This window comes from Malus domestica, chromosome 12 (genome assembly GCF_042453785.1).
Source record: "Malus domestica chromosome 12, GDT2T_hap1".
Classification (NCBI taxonomy): domain Eukaryota; kingdom Viridiplantae; phylum Streptophyta; class Magnoliopsida; order Rosales; family Rosaceae; genus Malus; species Malus domestica.
The window spans coordinates 19,146,019-19,163,556 of NC_091672.1; the positions used below are offsets into that span (position 1 = coordinate 19,146,019).

The following is a 17,538-nucleotide window of genomic DNA, read 5'->3' on the forward strand; positions in this document are numbered from 1 at the left end:
AAAGGAGCATAATTTTCAAAATACAATACTGAAATCGAGTTAAAGCACTGAAAGCACTTATGCGTAACACGCTTTGCACATGTGGTGGAGAAAACTATTCGTCCTTGTTTGCTTGAGCTTAGTGAGGACTCACACCTCAGTACAACATAAACCTGATGTTTATGCCCAAACAAATATCTATGACGAGCATCAGCGATCACAATGGGCATGGCGTGTGTGTGTTGTGTTATGTTGAATAACCAAAAAAGGATGACTCTGAAGTGACTTTGAATGTAAACTTTCATATTTTCAATTTTTTTTAAAAATTTTTGGAGGAAGAAAAAAAAAAAAACCGAAAAAAAACCGAATCTGAACCGAAAAAAACTGAAAAAATTTGAACCGAACCGAACCGAAATTTCGGTTCGGTTTTGATTTTGGGAAAAAACCGAACCGTTGATAACCGAACCCAGCCCTAAGTAGCGCTGCTCAATGCTTAACTCATGACAAAAAGTAGAAAAATGATTGACTAACACACTTATTATCATTTTGAAGAACCTGAATAGCAGCATGAAAAATATTGCGAACCATAGCCACAAAGGTTTTAAAGTGATCAAGATTTCCGATTTTTGTTCCTTGGGATAGATAAAGGAGTAGCGGAAAATTTTAACAGTGAATAAAACATAATAACGAAACCACCAAAAGAAATAAAGTAATAGAGGATAAATCTTATCCTTACATTGGCCTTGAAAAAGCAAGAAATTAGCACGCAAGCCATAAATTTGATAGAAATTAGGAGGAAAACAAAAGGGAAAATTAGGTTCACATCCTTTTTTTTGTTACTTCATTGATTAAAATCCTATTCATTTTCAATTTTTGATCAAGGTCCTTGGGTATTAATAACATCATTAATTATTTGAATAATAAAATATTTTTATTTTTAAATATATTCCTTTAATGTTAAAAATGTTACAATTAGTATATTTATATTTATGGCTAAATTTTTATCATATATTATCATTAATTATTTGAATAATAAAATATTTTTATTTTTAAATATATTCCTTTAATGTTAAAAATGTTACAATTAGTATATTTATATTTATGGCTAAATTTTTATCATATATTTTTATTTTTAGTTTGTACCTATTTTTAATTTGCAAATATTTTTTAATTTGTACCAATTTTCTTTTCATTTTTAATTTGTACCCATATATAAGTTTCCTTTTGTGCTCATATTTTTTAAAATTTTATTTGTGTTTGTACCCATGTGTATACCGTCACGTGACATTGTAAATTTAATCAATAATAGAAAAATTTCATATGGTATATTTATGTTTTTATGCCTAAACTTTGTATCATATATTTATATTTTTAGTTTGTACCCACTTTTAATTTGCAACATTTTTTTTTTAAATTTGTAGTATTTTCTTTTTAGTTTTATTTTGTACCCATGTATTAATTTCTTTTAGCGCCTATATTTTTAAAAATTCATTTGTATTGATAATTTTTAATCTTTTATCTGTACTCTAATTTATTTCTAATGTGCCCATTCTTCTTTATTAATGTACCACTTTGTTATATGTGAAATGTACCAATTTTTTTGTAAAATGTACCAATTTTTTTAACACTATGGATACATTCTTTTGCCATTGATTATTTCTTATTTTTACATAGTTTTTATCCATTTATTCAATCAAAATGTTTGAATTTGTTTATTGTAACCATTTCTAATAGTATTATAATGAGAGATTTTAAATTTATAGGATTATAAATCTCATAAAATATCAAACAATTAATGTCAAAACTATAAAAATATAAATATTAATAGTAATATAATGAGGTGTACAAAGTCAAGGGACTTTGATCAAACTTTGAATACTATTAAGGTTTTAATCAAAGAATGTTAAGGATTAGGGATCGCATCCAAAATATCCCAAAACAAAACGAACAAATTTTTTTTAAGTAAAGCGGTCAACAGAGAGAAGATGTTTTCGAAGTTCAAAAATAAGAAAGACATTGCGGGAATGAAATTTGGTGGGACTAAAAGTGAGAGGAACGGTAGTAGTATAGTTAATATTCATTGTTTCAATTATCCAATTAAACATTGGTCGTACCATTGTAAAGTTTAGTAGCCGGAAGATGGAAGATGGAAGATTGTCTGGTCATATGCTGAGTGGCGCTGATTTCAAAAATTAAATTGGATCAGACAGGGAAACAAAGTGGGTGCCGACTAATTAAGGGAGGGTCCGTATGAATTTCACTATTATAATTTACATATTTGTATTATTGAGATGTTATATTATTTCTCGAGAATTTATTTGAATTTAGATTTTAATTAAACTAGTTACGAAGTTTGAAGTTTGGAAATTAATTATTTAAAATCCGTAGACCTTTCGAGGTCACAATTTATATTTTCGAATAGATCTCGAAACCACGAACGTTTAGGCGAAAGCCGTTTGCAAGTCCAGGTTATAACGGTATAGTTACGGATGTTTGAAGTTGTATTACTAAACTATAGATTTTAGAAATTATTTAAATTCCCACTTTGAGGGAAAAAGCCCAATGAGGTATGTGCTTTTGTGGCCAATCAGAAATAAAGGTTGAAGGGCGGACCAATCAGAAACAAGAAAGAAAGAAAAAAAAAAACTAATGAAAATGGCTTGAAAACTTTGAGTTTTAATGATAAGGACAAAATAAAGGGTAAAATGAATAGTACCATGATTGACTTTTTAGTGTAAAAATGTGGTTTTTCGTTAAAGTTCCCAAGAAAAAAAGAAGGGGAAAGGAGAGAAAGGAAAGGAAGGAGGAACCGGCCAAACCCGACCCGGTTGATTTTCCGGTGGAAATCCATCAATTTTCAGACAAATTGAGAGGTTCCACCCCCACCAATCATCATTACGTTACTCTATCTTCAATTTTCCACCTTAATTCGAGCGGATTTGGTTTCGTTTCATGATGAATTGTGTTGTGGGTGTCCCGAAGTCACAGAGGCGGCATCTGCCATTTCTGCAAGCTCCACCATCGATCATTACCATCTTTCAGCTCCTCATGAGGCCATAAACAAAGCCCAAGCAACTGTATGGGTGGCGGAGCCCTGGAGGTGCTAGATCGAAGACCACCTTTTCTAGGGTTTCCGGCTGATCGAGGCTATTTCCGGCCACTTCCCAGCTGAACTAGGCTTCAGCCTAGGCATGAAAAATGTTCCTCTCCTTGAGTTTTGCATTTTTACAAAATTTGGTAATTTTTGGAATTAGTTGAATTTTCCGGCGAGTCGGGGCGGCCAACCGCCACCCGCGGCGGCTCGTGGCCAGTGGGCTAACTATGTCTTTTTAAGTACTATTAGATGCCCTGGGTTCATGTTTGATATTCGTATGACGTAATTTGATTGTTTGAACTTAGTTTCATTACGATACATTACTTGATCAAAATATAGGAATTGACGATCCGACCGTTGGGTCGTCACCAAACTTTAATACGTAATAATACGTAATATTTGAGGACCATAGGAACTGACAGATCGGGAATTTGACCTACAGATCTTCCCAAATTGGATTTCTAAGTTTGTAAAATAAATTGTTAACTGCCACCTAACCTAGTAATTGGCGGAGATCTGACCGTTTGATTGTGATGAAATTTTAGCATGTTGTTTTAGAAGCATAATGTAGACCTTAGGAGATTACGAATCTGAAATCCGATGTGCAGATCTTCCGGATTAGTTTGCTAGGGTGTGGACCCCACTGTTGACTGAGAGTTGACTTTTGGTCAACATGTTTGGAACCATTTGAATTACTAAAATTAGTATTACTAAAGACTCAGTGAGGCTTTACGTACTTGTCTCGGCGAGTGACTATGTATGTGATATGGTTATTACCCTGTTTTCTTATATTAGTATCCTTTGTGGATATGGCATGGTTTTATAAACGTGTTTTCTATTAAAATGTGATTTTTATAATTGGCCATCGATCTATTTTTGTCAAATGTGATCTGATTCATGGATTGGAATTATTTGTGAAATTTGAAGTGCATATTGAAATGTTTGTTAAACATGAGGGTTAGTGGATGACTGTTACCTTAGTATCACGGGGTTAGGTGACATCGAGTCTACACCATGTAGTAGTGGTACATGGATGGTCCTGCTTGGTTAATCCGCATTGGGGGACCATACTATTTATGGATCGCGCTTGGTTAATTCGCATTGGGCCATCCTTATGGCCATTTATATTTAGGGGTGATCATTCTTGGTTAATCTGCGTTGGGGGGTCACTAGTGATCCTGCTTGGTTAATCCGCGTTGGGGGACCATACTATATATGGATCGCGCTTGGTTAATCCACGTTGGGCGATCCTTATGGCCATGTATGCTTAGGAGTGATCATGCTTGGTTAATCCGCGTTGGGTGATCACTTCCTAACAGCTGTAGGAGTGACTATGCTTGGTTAATCCGCGTTGGGGGGTCACTGCCTACTTGATTACTTTCTCAAGGGTAGCTCTGCTTGGTTAATTCGCTTTGTGGGGCCACTTCCTGTTTGGTTACTTATGTAGGCTTTAGTTTAACTGCGTCCCTCTAGCCCTAGTTTTTAATGTACATATGAACAATGATTTTTTAAGAATCTTGTGGTTTGAATTAGAAAAACCGTTGGATGTCTGGGTGACTCTTACGGAGTTTTCAGCAACTTGATTATGATTCCATAAAGCATGATTCTATACTTGATGTTTATAGATTGTGATCGATGGTTTGTTTTTATTGAATATCACGTACTTGTATGATTGTCACTCACTCGAGCCTCACATCTTATCTGAGTGCCTGATTTGCCCACTGTACCATTCCCATAATGTAGGCATTGATTTTACATGTGACACGTCTAGGTAGATTACGAGAAACCGCTTGATATTTTGGTTCCGTTAAGTGGTCCGGAACCCGATATTGTTGGATTCCGTTGAGTGGTCTGGAATCCTTGCTCTTGCTCATTTCTATAAAGTTATCTTAGAATCCTAGATTCAAGTGAATAGGGATTACCCACATTTAACCTTGTGAATTTATATACCATGTTATTACTCAAATCCAAGCAGGGAAGTATATAGAGCTCTTTAATTAAATTCGTGAAATGATTTGTTATCTCATTGATTGATTAACATAGTTAAAAGTCAAAATCGTGCATCTTTGATTCATGAATTGATTAAGTAACGGGATTTTGGAATGACGTTAGATATGATTGTTATTAGTATGATTATTTTAGTTGATCAATGTGGCTAGAAAATAATATTGTGCTTGTTGATTCTTTAATATGTGACATGCTATGTATTGTAATTTTATGTGGGGAAACTTGATGATTTATGCGATGGGTGAAGTGGAGATATTAATGGTCATGTGGGATTGTTATGTAATCTTGAAACTAGTAATTTCATGCATGATGAGTTCTAATAATTGATTGATGAGTGCTATGATTTTCCACTTAAACGTACTGTGATAAAAGTTGAGGGAAGTGTTTGGATGAACTACGAATGTCTTGATCCCTTCTTAGGGTACGTAGGAAGTCTAACGAGGAAGTTAGATGCAGTCATAAAGTATACAAAAAATTATTATGCATTTGGTTCTCGGGTTGTGCCTTGTCCATATCTCATAGGTGCGGTATGTTAGATATATAGATACTTGGTGAAGTCACGTGTCGATTCTGACCGTATGTTGAGATCGGGGTGTGACAATCCGAGTCGAGTCTATGAAACTGGTGCGGGCAAGAGGCTTGGTTGTGTTGTGAGGTGGTACAAGTGTAACACCTAGGGGGACGCCACAAGGCTCGTTGTTGTCATTGAGAGGCAAAGGGAGGGCCATGCATAACAAGTCGAAGACACCATAAAGAAAAGAGGAGAGTCATGACAAAAAATGCAAAAAACTAAGTCGTTTATTACGAAGAAAAATCGCAACTCACATGGCGATAGGTCCCAATAGATTGTGTGGATATCCAGACTATCTCGGATTGGACTAGTTGCAGGGACTAAGCTGGACTGGCTTAGACTATACTAAATTGGACTAACTTAGTAAAGCGTTTGGTGCAGTGTCACGACTAAGGAACAAACTAATAACAAATTCCAATATTATATTATTTAATTCATATTTATTAATATTTTACATTATTTAATAAATATTTAGTAATATTTTATTATTACTTCTGTCTATTTTCTCATTCTAGAAACCTTCCCGTTCATCCCCTCTTTCTTCCTTAATTTTCTCCGCCTTTCTTCCTCTGTTTTCTTCCTAATTCTTCTTCGTCCCTCTCCCTTGTTTTTTTTTTGTCCCTCTCCCTCTTCATCTCCATCTTCTTCTTTCGTTCTCCATTCATCTCCCTATTTTCTTCCTTTTTGTTCTCTGTTCATCTCCCTCTTTTGATGAAAGAAACTAACGTCAAAATTAAACCCAGAAGTTGTTCATCTCCCAACTTCATAATCGACTGCAAATCTTCACAATCAAACCACAAAGCAAGAAAGAGATTGAAAATTTAGGAGTTAGGAGCAGGTTGCATGTGCGCTTGGCCCGAAGGTAGAAGATGGGGGTTGGATCTGGTTTGTGTTTTCTGAGTTTTTGGTTTTCTGGGTTTTGTGATTGAAAATTTCAAGCTCACGTCACTGCAGATTTTTTGGGTTTTTGGTTTTCTCGGTGTTGTGTGATTGAAAATTTCAAGCTCATCTCACTTTCAGATTTTTTTTTTTTAGGTTTTCTGATATTTTGGGTGTTGGATGTGGTTTTGAAAATAGAACGTTTGCAGATTTTTCTTCTAGTTTGTTTCGGTTTTTCCAGATCTGGTCTTGAAGATGGTTTTAGGAAGCGAGGATGAAGCATATGGATGTGCGAAGCGGAAGGGGGAAGCTAAGGTCTTAGCAGTCCGCCCGATTTCGAGGGGTCTCGCTAAGCCCTTTTAGTGAAGTGTTTAGTCCAATTTAGTCGGGGCGAGTCCCATTAAAGTTAGGCCCTTCCGTAAACAAACACAGGATTAGATTAAAAGGTAATCATGTCCAGTCTAGTGAGAGCTAAGGAGGGCAATCAAACACACCCTAAGTCAATAAAGGCTACTGTGATTTTATTTTTTGTTTTCTTGGTATGAAAAAAGCCCCATAATAAGGTTTTGGATAGAAAATGATATGACTAGACCCTTAGACGTTGTCATAAAGAAAAGAGGAGAATCATGACAAAAACCTTAAAAACTAGTGAGAGTACCATAAGTGAATAATATCATAAGTCAATAGAGGTTGCTGTGATTTGATTTTTTGTTCTCTTGGTGTGAAAAAGTCCCACAAGAAGGTTTTTGACAGAAAATGATATGATTAGACCCTTAGATGTTGTCATAAAGAAAAGAGGAGAATCATGACAAAAACCCTAAAAACTAGTGAGAGTATCACAAGTGAATAATACCATAAGTCAATAGAGGCGGCTGTGATTTGATTTTTTTTTCTTGGTGTGAAAAAAGGATTAAGATTCTCTCTCCTCCTTTTTCCATCTCTTTCTATTCCCTCTTTTCACATTCTTTATGTTGCATGTCTCTTTCTATAAAATGTTAACATGATTTAACCATGATTGTTCAAATAGGAAGAGGAAAGAGGAGAGAAAAAAACGAAGAAAAAAAAAAGGAGAGAATCCTTCTCCGTGAAAAAGTCCCACAAGAAGGTTTTTGACAGAAAATGATATGACTAGACCTTTAGACACTGTCATAAGAGCAAATCCACCCCTAAAGACTTTGCGCCAGCACCCAGCGCATTTATCCACTCAAGTGAACAGTAATAGACTTCAGTGAACAGTAATAGGCTAAAGCATCTCCGTCCCTAACAAAAAATAGCCTAGTCAATTTTATTAAAATATTATTATTATTATTATAAAATAATAAAAATAATAATTTTATTAAAAAAAAAAGAGGAAAAGTCAGGAACCTCCACGGTTCCACTAGAACTCTCTCTCTATACTCTCCCTCTACATCCCCAAACACCAAACGCCACTCCCGACGCCAACTTGCTTCAACCTCCATCTGCATCTCTCTCTCTCCCTCTTTGTTGGGCGGAGCTCTGCAAAAACCCACCACCCTATGTAATGATAATCCCACCGGATTCCAACTTTCCTTCCGGTTCACAATCCCCAATCTTTATTCCTTTACAATTTTCCAACAATTTTGCCTATCAAATTCCCTATCAATCCAACCCCACTAACCCAATTTGATCTTTTCCTCAACCGGTGGTTCCTTCGGCAGTAGCTGCCGCGGATCCAGCCTGTCACCCGCCCGGCACCAACCCGTATGACAATTCGGGCTGGTACCCGTGGACCCGTGTTGGATTCCGAGGTCAGACGCCGTTTGGTGAAGGCCCCGAAATCTCCCTCCGCCCCAGAATCAACCTCAGCCCCGAGGAGTTTTGCGATGTGTTGATCGTGGGAGAGGTTGATGGCCCGGCTGACGTCAGATGGCCCGGCATGTGGGTCTGTTGATTTTAGGCTGGTCTTTTGCCTGGCTTGGGCTAGGTGCCGGGTTGGTTTTTTGGCTAGGTGCTGGCCTATCAGTTCCCTGGTGGAACTGCTCTAAGAAAAGAGGAGAATCATGACAAAAACCCAAAAAACTAGTGAGAGTACCATAAATTGAATAATACCATAAGTCAATAAAGGCTGCTGTGATTTGATTTTTTTTTTTTTTTTTTAAGTTAGGAGGCATAAATTGAATCTAGAGGAGCATCTAAGCCATACGAGAGAAATTGAACCAAAAAAAAAAATATTACTAATGGGAGAAAAAAGGTTCATTTTTGTAGTGCAATAAAACAATTTAGTTAAAAGAAAGTAATGAAGTCACAATTTGTTTTTGTTAAGATAATTATATCATAAGCACCAAACTTCTTTATAAATTTCTACATTGAAGTTGAATAAAAATGAATAATTGTGGCTTAAAACTGCAGCTATGAAAATTGTCTTTAAGATAAAATTTTCCTCTATTTCATATATTCATGGTTTCACTACAAAACAACTATCTGTCATGCAAAATAGTGAACTAAGAAAGGCTTGTTGATGTAAGGCTTTTGTTTCATAACAATACTACTGTAAAACAATTTTTTTTTTTTTTGTCATTTAGAAAAACACAATAAAGCTAGATGAGAGCAAAAACACATAAGTCGAAGAATGCAGAGTATCCAACCAAAAGGATACAAACATAAATTACCAAATGGTTAGATCCTTAAACGTTGTCCTAAAATATTTTTGTGAATATTTTAAAAAACAAAAAAAATTAAAAATTTTGACACTGATTTTTTTTTTTAATTATTATTATTATTTTTTACAAAAAAACGTAACTAGAATGCCTTCATTAGTCGAAGGGTTTCTAGTTCATCTCATTCCCAACATTATATGGACACGCTTGATATGGGGAGGATTGGAAACCATCCTTGTTAGGCCACTTCACTAATTTTTTGGTAATTTCCCAAAATAATCCAACAACAACAACAAGTAATTCACAAAAAATAAACAAGTAATTCACAAAAAATAAACAAGTAATTTGTGCAAGTATATGATATAAATATTATTTATCTATGAGTGCAGTTGCACAGCAGCACACCAGCAAGGAATAGATACACGTGCGTGGGACAAGTTTCCACTCAAAATGTCCAATGGGCTCCACCATTTTTGTCCCTATACTATCCTATGTGTAGGGACTTATCTTATGCATCTGATGTGTGAAATCCTGTCCCCGGATTTCACTAAGTTTACTTTTGATAAATACCTTTCTTGAATCATGCAATTAAATGCATTATAAAATAAGCAATGAAAAGGGTCTCAAATAGCTAATTTTAAATAAGAAAAACACTTAGTAATATAAATCTCTAATATTAGAAAGCTAGAATATATATCTAAAGGGAGAAGGCAAAAATGTTGGAACTTTCATAATAAAAATTACCTTTCTCTAAAAATAAAAAGAATCACAAAAAATACCCACGTAATAGGACTAGGGGTGGTTGACACACCCCGATCTTAGAATCAAGGGGTGCTAGCCGTCACGTGAGCGCGACGTAACCAAAAGTGCGATGCGGAAGCAAGAAGATACGAGAAATACGAAGGAATAAAAACCAACTACTAGCAATAACAACCAACTAGTATGCTAGAGTAAGTTTAAGTGTGAAACACACAAATTCAGAGCATAAATACTAGGTGCAGTCAAGTAGGACTATAACTAAAATACAACACCCGCAGGTGAGTCCTACATGCAAGAAGTCTGTCAGAACGCCGTGGAAATAACCTCGTGAGCCACCAACTGCTAACTAGAACCTGGAGGGGCGCAAAATAAGATTGAGTGGGTCAGTAAAACAAAGTTTTTTGAAAACATTTCAAATAATAACATTTCTAACCCCTCGCTGTAAAACCTGTATACTTTCCCAGAAAATAGTATATATATATAACCATATATAATCTCAAAACTCAAGTCACAAGTCTTTAACACTTTTCAAGAAAACATGTCATGCTATGCATCAAAACATAATAAGGATGCAACATTATAACAGGTGAAATAAGGAATCAACCGGAGACCCTGCAGTTGGTCCTGTACGGTTAATTCTGTAGCTCAATATCCAAACCAACCGGAGTCACCACTGTGACATGGACGACACTACTCTGCACATAAGTCGGAACTACCTAAAGTAGTCTGTACGACAAGAATGGTGTAAGAATATGCTCTAGTGCTTCTCCCATCAACAGCTGTATAATAATCTAAAGTCACATACAAGTCGGAACCTTTTCATGGTCTGTACGACATGCACCTACTTGGATCCAAGGTGAGCGTGTGGTGCGAGGTGAATAATATAAGCACTAACACCAGAGGTGCAGGTTTGAGCTTTCAATACAATTTACATCATCACTAAATCACATGAATAATATAAACCTCACATGATACTCACCTGTGCGTCCACAGCACCATTTAACATATATATGCAACAATCACTAATTCATATATTTCATATATATGTATGCATGACATTTTAAAACATACTTTCATTTAAATTCAATTTCTGGGAAAAATCAATAGTATATAGGTAAATATAGAAAATACTGCCCACTCACTAGTAAGTCGAAGGGTCGTAGCCCCCGTGACGCCTTTGGATGCGCTCGTCCTTGTGATAGGTATCACCTATATGCGAAATAACTATAAAAACGTTATTTAAAGCACATAACCAACAATACGTAATAACTTCTCATACGATGCTCAAATTAGGTATATGAATATACCACAGTGACCTACTCGACGTCACGGACGTCGAGGTATTTTTAGAAAAAAATTTGGACGCCGCACGCGCCCCCATGCGCCGGGAGGGGCACAAGTCTACGCGCCCCCACGCGCGTCGTCTTCTTCCTCCAGTCGCCGAACTGGTTTCGCCGGCGCCGGAAACTGGAGATTTTTCAATCTCCTTGTTCTCCATCATTTCTCAACCATTTTCTACGCATTTTATATCAAAATGAAGCCCTAAGCATGTAGAATCACATTACACTACTTTAAGGCTTTAAAAATGACGAAATCTCACCGGAGAAATTCCAAGAAAACCGGCCAACTTCGAACCCTACGATCCCTACGTCCAAATCCTTCAAACTAGGTACTCCGGGCTTCCTTAGGACCTCACTAAGCTCACTATGAGCTTAGAATTCCCTGAAAATCAACAATTCACGTGTGCATGAACAGTACTCAAATCGGACCTCGAGTTTTCAACGTTATATCGAGGGTTCTAAGTTCTAAAAATTGCACCATTCGACTCAAAAGATTGCAAGGATGAAGAAACTCACCTTTTTGGCGTCGATCCGTGATATTTTGAGGGTTTTGTTCTTTGTTCGTACAGTTTCGAGAGGGAGAGAGTGAGAGAACTGAGAAGGAGGAGAGAGAGAGAGCACGGGGAAGAGAGAGAGAGCTTGTCTCGTGTGTGTGTGTGGTCCATCCCAAAACAATCACCATCCAATTTTCTTAAGTCTCTAACCACACAAAATACATACAACCTTTAATCCAATTTAAAATTTCCAAACTTAGGAAAGTATGTATTATTTAATAACACGTCACACACATACCTTAGCAGCAGTTAAGGAAAATTCCGTCATTTCACGTCCTTAATAAGTAGAATCTCGGAACGGGCTGTGACAGTGGTTATGTTCATTATTTTTCAAAATATATTTAATAAAAACAATATTTAAAATAAGTAAAATTAAAAAGAGTCAACTGTCACATGCGTATGCGTGTGGCAAGAGACTACCATTTATTAATCATAAGGACAAAAATAATACTAATTAAAAACCTAATAATCTAAACTACATATTAATAAAGCATTGCTTGTCAACAAAAAATAAATAAAATTACTACTATACCCTTTAATATAAAACTGAAAAAAAAATATTTGAAAATAAAACAATGTGGGCATTAAAGTAATTTTAAACAAACAAATTTTTTTTTTTTTTCCTAAATCTCACAGTTATGTCACTTTAGCAATATCCTCTCAACTCATTCTCTCTCTTTCTCTCTCTCTCTTTCCTAACTGCCAACCTTTATTTTTTGGGATGCTTGCCAACCTGTTAAAAACAAGTAACTCTTCTCATAAAAAATATAAAAATATAAAAAAATATTTCTCAACACACAAGGTGCGTGACCTTTGCAAGTCAGCCATAAAAATTAGATGCGTAGGTCCCATGAAAAAGGGGAATTTTATTCAGACCCAATTATCTTCTTTTTACACCCAACTTATAATTTTTAATCTTGAAATTCCGAATTTGCCCAACAATTTTCTTTCTACACCCATAATGAAAAAGAACAAAAAAATTAAAATATAAAATTCCAACACTAGAAAACCTGGAGAAATTATAGTGTAGTACAGTAATACCACGTCATCTGTGATATTTCCTTTCAAAATTCGCCATGTGTCATGTTTTTACACATGTGGAATTTAATCTCATTTTTAATCTTTAAATAAGTTTAAAAATGAAAAGAAAAAAAAGAACAAAATAGATCGTGTTCCTGAAGTTTTTGCCCCCTCCGACCCAATCTGGTAATCCTCTTCCACACAACGCCGCATCTCTTTTCTTCACGATTTGGGGATTAAAATCGAAAATGATCGGTATCCGAAAGGATGAGGACGCCGACTCCCAAGCGGTGTGAAGGCGTTTGGAAATACATGCATCGTGGTTGATGGGTTTGCTTGGCTGAGTCGGACTTATCCATTCAGCGTGGTTCTGGTTGAATTTGGAGAGTTGGTAAAGAAGAAAACGGGATTTGATTTGAAGGTTAGACAATTAGATTCAATTTTAGTTTCTGTATGGTTGCGAAGAAAGTATAAAATTACAATTTACTGGGTGGTTAAGGTTGGAAGGGATAGGGTGGCTGAAATTCCCTATTGCTAAATTATTATTATTTTCTTTTTGTTTTTGTTGGGTGTAGAAAGAGAATTATTGGGCACATTTGGAATTTCAAAATAAAAAAATAATAAGTTGGGTGTAGAAAGAGGATAAATGAGTCTAAATAAAATTTCCCCATGAAAAATTGATGCGCAAAACATGTCCAGGGGCTCACAGCCAATGGCCAGAAAGCAACAAAAAAATAAATTGAAAAATCTCAACATGCCTCAAACCTAGCACCTAAGGTTATCTCTAATCGAAATGGCTGAAAATAGTTATGTTCAAAATTGTATCCTAGCCAAATATTATTTTTAAATGAACAGTGTCAGAGCATACTCATATATCATCTTCAATCGAAGGGACTAAACACAACCTCCTTAATAACTTATTAGTTTTAAGTTTACACTTTAAATTTATTGGTTAATTTAATTAAACTACCGTTGAATATTTTCAAATCTAGCCGTTAATCTGAATCAATTACTGCAACTGAGTAGATGGGCTCCAACAAAAGAGCTAAGTGGAGGGCGACATTTGACGAGTCTTATACTCCTTTAGCCAAATAATGTCCTTGTGGGCTCCTAGAATTATAGCACAGCCAAGACGTGCTACACGCCTACTTGTATTTAGTTTGGAGATGAGTTTTTTGACAAATCAAATCATTTCAACCTTTAGTCATCTTCATTCAAAATGGCCTAAAAGGAAACCAGCAAGGCTCTACCAAGACGTGCTACACGCCAACTTGTATTTAGTTTGGGATGAATTTCATTTTGTATAAAATATCTTTGTCACCTATAGTAAAAAAAAAAAAAAATCGTAGCAAGCATGGAACCTAGGACCTAGAAGGAAACCAACAAAACCATACTCACGAGACCTTTTAGTGTACCTCATATGTCATTATATAAGTGGAGGAACACTTAAAAATTTTTTTTTTCTCTACTTGTATTATCATATGACGTACCGTCTAGTATTTTAGATACATTGAAAAGCCTCTCAATACCCACCAGGACTACACGCCCAAAGTGATAAATATAGGATAACTTTTACTTTATATAAAAAATCAAAACCGTTACAGTAATTAACCTCACGAAATTAGCACTTTATTACCTTTAATTTTTTTCGTCTCGCTTTTATACTGAAAATCACGATGTGCTCTCAAAATCATACTTTCGTTAGTCTATCTATTAAGTTCTCTATTAAACAATGACATGACAGGCCTTTAACCCATCAAAAAATTTAAAATTATTCAAAAATCATAAATCCTTTTTTTATTACTCAAAATAATCACAAATATTTGAAAAAGTTAATAATCATAAACATTCTCTCGGACTACATTGAAGATTCCATTCAACACTGACCTAATCCCCTCGATTCCGATCTGGTTTGTCAGGCTTATATCATCCTAAAGATATCACAGACTATTGCTATCCAGTATTTTACTTTTGATGGCTAAAATTTGCTTTGTAACCAATAACTCTCCCAACACTCTTATTGCAGTACTCAATAACTCTTCCGGCACTCTTATTACATCATATTGACCTTCTGACCTTTTAGGCATTGGAGTGGAGGCCCCTTGACTAACACCATATTAGTGTTGGTCTAACTCTGTTTTTTTTTTTTTTTTTTTTGTTTTTTTTGTTTTTTTTGTTTTTGTGTGTGTAGTTTTTATTCCAATTCAATTACTGTGAAATTTGTTCTTACAGTGGTGATGGCAACAATGGTGGTGGCAGTGGTGGTGCAAGGTTAATGTTTATAGTGATAGGTAATGATAGTCACTTTGGAGATAAGATGTGTGTAGAAGGATAAGTAATGTCATTTTTAAAAATGTCATATGGGTATTACAAGAATTGAAAATATTCATTGAAGACTCAACTCCCGTTTTTTATGAAAACAGCTTTTCAAAGTAATCTACGTGTTGCGAAAACTTCTGTCTCATAATCTTGCTGCAAAGGAATAAGGAAGAGTTGGTCTGAGTCCATCATAGTCCCTGAAAACTACCGCAAGAGGATGTATCCTTCCCAGTGAAAATCTGAGACTTCTCTTTGTTCGCTTCGTGCCCAGAGTCAAGACTGCATGCAAACAACAACAACAACAACAACAAAGCATTTTCCCACTAAGTGGGGTCGGCTATATGAATCCTAGAACGCTATTGCGCTCGGTTTTGTGTCATATCCTCCGTTAGATCCAAGTACTCTAAGCCTTTTCTTAGAGTCTCTTCCAAAGTTTTCCTAGGTCTTCCTCTACCCCTTCGGCCCTGAACCTCTGCCCCGTAGTCACATCTTCGAACTGGAGCGTCAGTCGGCCTTCTTTGCACATGTCCAAATCACCGGAACCGATTTTCTCTCATCTTTCCTTCAATTTCGGCTACTCCTACTTTACCTCGGATATCTCGGATATCCTCATTCTCAATCTTATCCTTTCTCGTGTGCCCACACATCCCACGAAGCATCCTCATCTCTGCTACACCCATTTTGTGTACGTGTTGATGTTTCACCGCCCAACATTCTGTGCCATACAACATCGCTGGCCTTATTGCCGTCTTATAAAATTTTCCCTTGAGCTTCAGTGGCCTACGACGGTCATACAACATGTTGGATGCACTCTTACACTTCATCCATCCAGCTCGTATTCTATGGTTGAGATCTCCATCTAATTCTCCGTTCTCTTGTAAGATAGATCCTAGGTAGCGAAAACGGTCGCTTTTTGTGATCTTCGCTAAATTGCTCCGGTCATTAGTGTGGATAAGTATATAAATGGATAGAGATAGGAAAGCAAACACAAGATGTACGTGGTTCACCCAGATTGGCTACGTCCACGGAATAGAAGAGTTCTCATTAATTGTGAAGGGTTTACACAAGTACATAGGTTCAAGCTCTCCTTTAGTGAGTACAAGTGAATGATTTAGTACAAATGACATTAGAGTACAAATGACATTTGGAAATATTGTGGGAGAATGATCTCGTAATCACGAACTTCTAAGTATCGGAGTGTGGTATCATCTTGACTTGCCTTATCTGTCTCATAGGTAGATGTGGCAGCTTCTCTGGAAGTACTCTTCCTCCATCCAGGGGTGGTATCTTTAACTGGTGGAGATGCACAAGGTAATGTATCAATTTCACTTGAAGCTTACTTGTAGTTTCAGGCTTGGTCAAGCGCGATACAAACCATGTAGTAGGAGTCCCCCAAGTCGCCGAGCTAGGGGATTTGCTGAAAGAGGTGACAGACAAGGTAAGCAATCAGAGCTCCGGCTGATTGTTCACCTTCTCCCCATCTTGCAGCAGCATGAAGGATAAAGAGAAGAAAAATGAGAAGAGATGATATGGGATACTTTTGCTTTTGAAGAAGTAACTTTCCACAGGCTTATTCTTGAACTGAGCTGGAGGGTTTTCTGGTTTCCTCCAGAGTATAAGGCCGACTGAAGAATTTGAGGGTCAAAACAAGTCCATCAAATCTAGAGTACGTTCGACCCTGTTGATATGGGATACTTTTGCTTTTGACAGAGTAATGGATGGATCGGCACGTGTGCTGTTACGCTTGTCTCCACATGCTTCCTTGTATCCTTCGCACTTGCCCTATCTGTTCCTCAAGCAGATGCGGTATCTTCCCTGGCAACATAAGATGTTGAAGATGAGTACTCGAGAGCAATGCCAGGTAAGTAATCAGGTAAGGGGTTCCAGGCTGTCAGTTCCTGGCTGGGAGTTTGATTTCAAGTGTTGACTGATTGCTCTCTTTCTCCTTGTCTTGCAGGTAAAAACAAGGCCAAAGGAAAAGACAGGGAAAAAGCATGATATGGGATACTCTTGCTTTTAACCCTGATGATATGAGATATTCTTGCTCTAGTATAGCTTGTTTGCAGAGGTATTATCGGGGGGAAAGAAAGCTGAATATTTCGAAAGGCTTCGTTGGGAGTGCCCTCTCAGATATGAGGAAGGGTTGAGCATTTTTGCAGGTCTGCCTGTCCGTTGGGGATGGAGGTCGACATATATAGGAGTCTCCCTAACAACAAGTAGTAATGCTATTCCTTTACCCTGCTTGGTCATAGCACGGTAGTGGGAGCTGCCAGCTTCACATGTTTTAACTCTGTCAGAGCACTTTGAAAAAGTGGTATGTGGTATCTGGCTCTCGAGATTCGGAGAACGATGCTTCTTCAATTTTTGAGAAAGCAATCATGGTTGGGGTCTGGCTCTC

At 36.6% G+C, this 17,538-nt stretch overlaps 2 long non-coding RNA genes across 4 annotated transcripts; one reads left to right on the forward strand and one right to left on the reverse strand.

Moving 5' to 3' along the window:
- Positions 1-6,141: 6,141 nt before the first annotated feature.
- Positions 6,142-8,633, forward strand: LOC108174858 (uncharacterized). Of its 3 annotated transcripts, XR_011574312.1 has the most exons (3): positions 6,395-6,536; positions 6,772-7,039; positions 8,616-8,633. It is a non-coding gene; the product is annotated as an uncharacterized lncRNA (long non-coding RNA). The 3 variants fall into 3 exon arrangements; XR_003767740.2 differs by lacking the exon at positions 8,616-8,633 and having other exon boundaries at positions 6,142-6,513; positions 6,772-7,054; XR_001791688.3 differs by lacking the exon at positions 8,616-8,633 and having other exon boundaries at positions 6,170-6,536; positions 6,772-7,054.
- A 1,436-nt stretch (positions 8,634-10,069) lies between these two features.
- Positions 10,070-11,631, reverse strand: LOC139189999 (uncharacterized). Its single transcript, XR_011573932.1, has 3 exons — positions 11,508-11,631; positions 11,050-11,116; positions 10,070-10,260 (listed from the first exon to the last, which is right to left on the reverse strand). It is a non-coding gene; the product is annotated as an uncharacterized lncRNA (long non-coding RNA).
- Positions 11,632-17,538: the final 5,907 nt, after the last annotated feature.